Genomic DNA, 7,644 nt, shown 5'->3' with positions numbered 1-7,644 from the left:
AGCAGTCACCAGCCACATCGACCTGATCAGTGTTTGATTGTTGTGTCTTGTTGCTTTTCTTCTTTTGTCTCTCCTCTATCCACTCACCCCAACCGGTCGAGGCAGAAGGCCGCCCACCAAGAGCCGGGGTCTGTCAGAGGTTTCTTCCGTTAAGGGAGTTTTTCCTCCCCACTGTCACCAAGTGCTGCTCAAGGGGGATTTGTTGGGTTTTCCCTATGTAATAATATTGATAACAGTAAGGTCTAGACCTTAGTTTGTAAAGTGTCCTGAGATGACTTTTGTTGTGATTTGGCGCTATACAAATAAAATTTGATTTGATTTGAATGACATATCCAACTCCACCATGTGAATTACTAAGTGCAATGTTTGAAGTTCAGTGTGGGAAATACTATTACTCTATTTTTGTGTGTTGCGGTTTTAATGCTTTGTCGCCTTTATGTAACTTTTTATTTTATGACTAAGTGTTCTTTCTGGCTTTTGACCCCTTACCTGACTCCAAAGGAGAGCTGCACAAGAATTCCTATATGCCTAGACTGTCTGTTTATATAAATGGCAAATAAAAAAATCTTGAATCTTGCTGTCTATCAGCACAGGGACGGACTCAGTCACCGCCTGCTCTGTCTCTATCACCGTCTCTTCCTCCCTGCCGCACAAGCTGCCTTCTCTCCCAGATCAGCTGGAACGTCATTTGTTGGCAAACACTGACACTGTGATCCCGGCAACAGGTTTGTTGCCGAGGGGACACTGGCACTTTGCATCAGCTATAGGACAGTGTTAAAGAGAGGAGGAGGATGACAACACACACACTGAATAATATAACAACTCCTGACTCTACTGCTGTTCCCACATTTGCTGCTACTCATGCTACTATTAAAACTGTTTCTGCTAACACTTTTTTTTTTAGATCAAGTGCTACTGCTACTCCGCTTAGACTGATCAGCCACAACATTAAAATCTGCCTGGAGGTAGGAGATCTTGGGCAACAAGTGAACAGGCAGTTCCTGGATCTGAGTCAGTATTTGCCAACAGTGTCAAAGGAAGGACAAACAGTGAACCGGCGACAGGGTCATGGATGCCCACGGCTCACTGATGCACGTGGGGAGCGAAGGCTAGCCCATGTTGTCTGAGCCACAGAAAGGCTACTGTAGCACAAATTGTGGGAAAACTTAATGGTGGTTCTGACAGAAAGGTGTCAGAGGACACAGAACATCACAGTTTACTGTGTATGGGGCTGCGTAGCCGCAGACCAGTGCCCATACCGACTCCTGTCCACCGCCAAAAGTGCCTACAAGAGGCACATGAGCCACAGAGCTGGTCCACGGAGCAGTGGAAGACAGGGGCCTGGTATGATGAATAGCATTTTCTTCTATATCACGCGGACATCCAGGTGCTTGTGTCGCTTTCCTAGGGAATAGGTGGCACCAGGAAGCATTATGGGAAGGCAGTGAGTCGATGGAGTCAGTCTGATGCTCTGGGCAATGTTCTGCTGGGAAACCTTGGGTCCTGCCATTCATGTGGATTTTACTTTGACATGTACCACCTACCTAGACACTGCTGCACTAGACCAGAACAATCCTTACATAACATCTAAAAGTGAGAGCAATTTATATTAAAACACAAAAGTGACAGGAAGAGCCTAGGTCACAGGGAACTTCAGTCCACGAGTCCAGTAAATGTCTGAGTGGTCTTTAAAAAGCTATAAATGTCAAAATATTTTACTATGAGTCATCTAATGGGAAACTCAATTGAAATCCATCAGAGGTACGAGATACAGTGAGACAGGGAGGCGTCAGTGACTCAGGTTTTAGGATGAGTCATCGATTCAGAGCTGATAAGTGAAACGCTTGAATGGCAGGTAGGAAGAGAGACACAGGTAGACTGACAAACTGCAGATGTGGAGTTTAACAGCATATTTATATTAACGTTTGAAATAACAACGTACACTTAGAAAATAAAATAGACTTATTGTAACTACAAGATTTTCTAAGAGAATGTTGGGAGTTTTTGCTTGAAAAATAACTAAATCAATTATCAGAAATGTAGCAAATCACTTTTCTATCATAATTTTTCTAACAGATCATTTCAGCTGGTTATGTGAACGTAGCTTTAGTGGCAGTTCACATCAACTACATTTAGGTCTGTGATGTTTTATAATGATACAAAAGATGAATTTACACTTGATATGTTTGGAGTAATCCAGACCGATATTTTACAGGTTTCCTGAGGTGCAAAATACGACATTTCACAAAACAAAAAGAGAAAACACAATGACACAGTCACAAAACTTCACAGATTGCATCGTTGAAGTTTTACCTCTGTTTAGTGTCAGCTGATCTGGGTTGGCTTTGGTTCTGTCCAATCACAAGCAAGCAGTGCTGTCCCTACCTCCTCTGTAATCTAAAATTACTGTCTTCCTCTTGTCCCTGTGCACCTCAGGGCTTCTGTAATATACTGACTTAAAATCAGAACAACATAAAATGTGAATCTCTTCATCTATAATTCTCTGCAATTAAATAAACCTTGAGCTTATATTGTTAAAACAAATATTACCTTTTGGGGCTGGTTTTGCTTGACTGACCTGTCTCAGCCGTGGTAGGTGCCACTTGACTCTCTCACTGTTAGTAATTGATGAAGAAGCTGCCAAATGCTGGGATACACTGAAACCTGTTACAAATGTCACTGACACTGCTTTCACCGAGCATTTCAACAAATCCCAAAGTCTATATTCAATCTGGAACAAAGAACGGTTCAGGGAGTTTCCTCTCAGTGAATGTGCAGCCTGCATGACTAACTAGAGCTAACGGCAAATCAGTGCAGTGAGAGCTCGCATGTATGGAGGTCTGTTTATGGCAACAGCTGGGTAACAGACCAAGCGAGAACACCAACACCGAGTCCTTCTGTCACTCAAACCTCTCACTGCTCAGGAGAAAAAAGCCAGAGATTCAACCAGCCATGCTCGAGGTTCATTCATCTGTGGAGCTCTGCCACATTTTCCATTGTGAGACCAGAGAAATGATGCGGTACTGATAACTCACCCTAACAGTGAGGCTGGAGTCAGCTGAAAGACAGCAGCAGATAATGCTTTTCATCTGCTTTGGTTGCTGATATGCTGCAGTGTGATAAAGGCCCACTGCTCTTTGCTGCCCCACTGATCGGTCACACAGCAGCCATATAAAGGCAAAAGGGCGTGACAAAGGTGTTCAGATCGGAGGTCACCAGAAATGACACCCATACTCTAACACGCTACATGCAGCCATCAGAGCTTCAAAGTCAATTATTTTGTCAGTCTCAGTGCTCAGAGCTGCTGCTCCCTGATGTTGCAGAGCTGAGCTGTTACAGTAGAGCCTACGTGGGGCGTGACCGTGCGGAGGAGCCGCCGATCCCAGGAATTCCTCCCACTGAGCTGAATGTTAACAAATCTTAAGCTGCAGGGAAGGAAACAAAGAAAAAGAAATAAAAATGGGTTTCATCAGCTCAACCCTGATGAAGATTAAGAGTCCAGGTCCACCAAACTAACAAACACTCAAGGGCCCGTTATACCATGTCCAGGACACACTGCTCTGGTCACAGTGTATTCATACAGACAAAACGGCTCTTGGTAGAGTGTTCCTATGCCTAGGACTAAAACTGAGTTTAAAAGATGCATTTAAAAATTGCAGTAGATCATAATTTTTGGTTGAATGAGTCGATGAAAATACTTGAAATTGCATATATCATTTTTTTCATGTGTGTGCATTGGCACAAACTGTTGTGTGAGAGCCTGATGACTTGTTATCACTGTAGTGTTATTTGCCTTGTGTGCACAGTGACACAGTGCAGCCTGTGACTGCCACTTTTTGTTATCTGATACTTAACAGTTATACTGTTGGTTACTTGTGGAGCAGAAACAAATCTATGTTCCCACATAAAGAAGCAGCACTGCTGTCATTTCTCTGAGCTAACTACATTTTGAAGAATTTAATGGAAAAAAAAACTCACTTAATGCAGAGATCACAGAAAATATCCAAAATTGTCAGATGTCTGACATTTCCACCTGCACACGGCACAGCTCAGGGTTTAATATACCATAGTTAGTGTCATACTGCTTATTCTGAAGTACTGATCCCTTTAACCTCCCTGGGTAAATGAAGGCTTAAGGATCATCAAACACACACACACACACACACAAAGTTTGTAGCTGTCCCACCAGGATTAAAGGAAAAAAGGGCAGGACTGTTTTGATAAGCCATGGAAGAAGGTGGGATGGGAAGTCTGCGTCAGCCTGAGCCCACATCAGTTCTCTCCAACAATTCTCTTTGTGTCTTCTTGTTTAGGTTTGATGCAACAAGCACATTGCTGGCTGCACATACAGGGATACTGCTGCCCCCTCTAAGAGGGTCTCAGACTGGTGGAGCAAGCTGGTGCATGCATGTTGTTCAGACCTGGTCCTTTCACATCTCTACAAGGGCCAATTAAGGTTAAAGACTGTCTAAGAAACTTTGAAAAAACTCTTAGTTGGTGGGAGTTGTGGCAAATGAGTGAGCAGGGCTGCTTCATGGCAACACTGGACATAGATGTTTGCATCATGTGACGACTTCTGGATTCACCAGATCAACTAAAACAGATATATTACTGATCTATTAACCACAGTCAGTAGCTTATTGTTCAGGCGCAGAGGTGTCTTCTTCTGTCCCTCAACAAAACATATTTAGGCTAACATTGATGTTCTTAGTCACAGAAATAACTTGGCTACAGCTGCTGAACATGACTATACGCTCCTATGGCTCAGCTCTGCCTCTCGATTGGCTACGGAAACATACCTGCATCTTAAACTCATTCACACAAAAGCACCTTTCAAACACTATGTCAGCGTTTGCGTGTACAGTATATGCGCGTGCACGGGCACTGTATTTCCTTGACACACACACACACACACAAATCCCGGTGCATTACAATTTGCACTGGCCGATATAAGTATTTCACGCTCTCCACCGAGAAGCGCCGTGTGCGCCGCTGCTGCTCCGTGCTGGTGACGGCACTGCGGAGGACCGGAGCCGGCCAGGCCCTTCCCTTTTAGCAGCGCTGGGTCTGCCTCGTCCTCATCGGTGATTTTCACTGAAAACCCTCCTGCTGTTCTTCCTCCTCCTCCCTGTGTCATCATTCACCTACAGGCGAGAGATGGCGATGAAAGAACCAAGATGCGCCTTCACCTGGACGGAGAGATAGTTAGATAACACCGAGCATGAGAGGAAGAGGAGGAGGGAGGTTTCATCCGCAGCACGCCTTGATGTTTAGCACCCGAGTGCCAAAACAGAAATATAAAAACGGGATTTTTGCACAGAAAGCGCGTCTTCCCCGCCGGGTTGTTTCCGCATGTTACAATAAAGCGCGCAGCCAGGTGAAGCTGACTGATACCTGCAGCCTGTAGACCGTCTGTGTGTTTGTGCAGATAAACACTCACATCGGCAATTCACGCCTAAAAACCTGTGCGCACACTCTCGCTTCTCATCTCCGTGTTCACACCGCTGAAATCCTCCAAGCTGCAACACAAACGCAAATCGCCTGCCCAGAGAAAAAAGGAAATAACAACGAACATCCCCGCCGCTGCTTCCCAACTCGGTGTGTGTGATTTGTTTTGCCGCACGGTGCGTTTGGTTTCACTAACCTGATGCGTGTGAAGAGACCGAGGTGGTGAAGGGATCCCGACCAGTCTGCAGGCACACCTCCGTGTGATGCCTGTCCTATATGCCCTCTCTCTTCGCTACACCCCCTCCCCCTTTGTCTTTCCACTACCACCCCCTCCTGCGCACTATTACCTCACAGCCTCTACTCTGCTCTTCCACAACAGCAGAGAGCAAGGAAGCATTGGGCCACAGATTGGTGGAGTAGAAAAGCAGAGGCAACAGTTGTGGTCCCTTTTTAAATGTATAGATGGAACTGGGTGATTTGGTCTTGGTGCTAAAACTGTAGGCTAGTGCTTTAGATTTTTTAAATGCAGTTTTATTCACATGAAAAGTGAGCAGGGCGCTCACTCAGACTTGAAGTTGACACTTTCAGATGCCATCACGACAAGGATACATGTCTAAAAGGGGTGAAGAGCTTTCCCATTTTAAGACTAAAACCTTGTGTGAGTAAACTGGATGCTTTGTATGAGCTTCAGGACCTTCAGACAACCTGTTCTTAATTAGTGACATTTGAAGATGTTGGTAGTTTTTACTGTCAGACAGAGCCAGACCAGCTGTTTCCCCCTGTATGGCTGAATGCTAAGCTAAAGATGTCTCACATGTTTTCACCCCTTGTTTGCACATAGATATAAGCAGTGAGTCCCATCATGGGGAAACAAGATATTGCAGCATCCACACTCATCAGGCCCTGTGAGCTTTTCCAGCTATAAACAAACATGTGGATCAGGTGGACACAGCACAGTTGCCTCGGCCACTATGACACTGTCAAAGCCTCACAAGAGCTCTAGTTACAGATTACTAACAAAACAGAAAGACTGTGCACAGATGTTAATGTTCAGTGCAGCAGCAGATACTCCCTTTGCTAGATCAGGGACAAAAAAAACCTCTTTAAAAAGATTGTGCTGCTGCGGCTGCATTCAGGTGTCATCAGCTTTCACAGCAGCCTGTGCCGCTGCCTGCTGTCTGCCTGTTGTAGCTGGAGGCTGCTGATGTGAAGCCCAGCATAACACTAATGCACTCAAGTCTCATTACCAGTGTCATTTATCTCTGAGCAAACACACACATCAACAGTGAGTAAACACACAGGACAGGTGCAGCCTGCAGCTCACAGCCGTGTCACGCTAACAACGTATCAGTCGAACAAAAGCAAACACAGCAACCCTGACCTGACGCTTTTATACCGAGTGAAAGACATTGAAAGCAACAAGTAACAGTTTTATGATAAGAGCACTACAATAGAATAAACACACATTTGAACAACTTCAGATGAAGAACCAGGTTTGACTGTATTGTTTTAAGTCGAGATATCTGGAGTTTTATGAGCACATTGGCCTGATGCTTTTCATATAGCCTCATTTATCATGTAGCTTGACCTGAGGTCATCATGGATATTTGTAGGAGAACTGGATACCAGATCACAAGATGGTGCCCAGTTCATTCTTCAGAAAGTTGCATAGTGGCACAAACTCCAAAGTGTTTGTAGTCCATACATCACACTGGACTTCAGCGCCCACCAAGGTGAGGTTTTTTCTCTTCCTGATATATTCAGATGTTTTGCACTGGGGCTAATTATTAAAATATCTATATACACACTTACATGCTCTCTCATGCTCTATTTGCCTAAAAGCGTGCATGTTTTTTTTTTAGCTTGAAGCATTGTTGGAAGACTGCTGAAGTCTGATTCAATGATCCACCCAATCCAACTTCCAATGAATAATAAAATAGACCAGACCACCATCTACTCTTAAAGGTCTGAAGTGTTTAGATCTTCCATTCTTTCAGCAGCATGTAATGGTAGTAATGTAAAGGACATTTCTGTTATGGCAGCCCCCCTCAGCAGGAGGGTGAGGGAGGACTGAGGTTGGGCTCAAGTTTGCAGACCCAGGTGCTAGGGGGAATAACATGTTGGTTGCTGGTTACAAAAGAACACAGAGTATCAAAAGAACATAACAAAGTCCAAGTATATGAAAGTCCAGGTAGA

At 44.5% G+C, this 7,644-nt stretch overlaps 1 protein-coding gene across 1 annotated transcript in view; it reads right to left on the bottom strand.

The window, feature by feature from the left end:
• Positions 1-5,716, bottom strand: part of LOC109956752 (complexin-2) — a 38,748-nt gene extending 33,032 nt beyond the window's left edge. Inside the window, exon 1 of the mRNA XM_020594105.1 lies at positions 5,645-5,716. The gene's annotated coding sequence lies outside the window, so the exon portion shown is untranslated. The remainder of the gene's footprint in view (positions 1-5,644) is intronic.
• Between the last annotated feature and the right edge of the window lie 1,928 nt (positions 5,717-7,644).

The sequence above is a fragment of the Monopterus albus genome, unplaced genomic scaffold (genome assembly GCF_001952655.1).
Source record: "Monopterus albus unplaced genomic scaffold, M_albus_1.0 scaffold21.1, whole genome shotgun sequence".
NCBI classification, from domain to species: Eukaryota; Metazoa; Chordata; class Actinopteri; order Synbranchiformes; family Synbranchidae; genus Monopterus; species Monopterus albus.
Note: the sequence above shows the minus strand (reverse complement) of the source record. Positions and strands in the feature narration are given on the sequence as shown.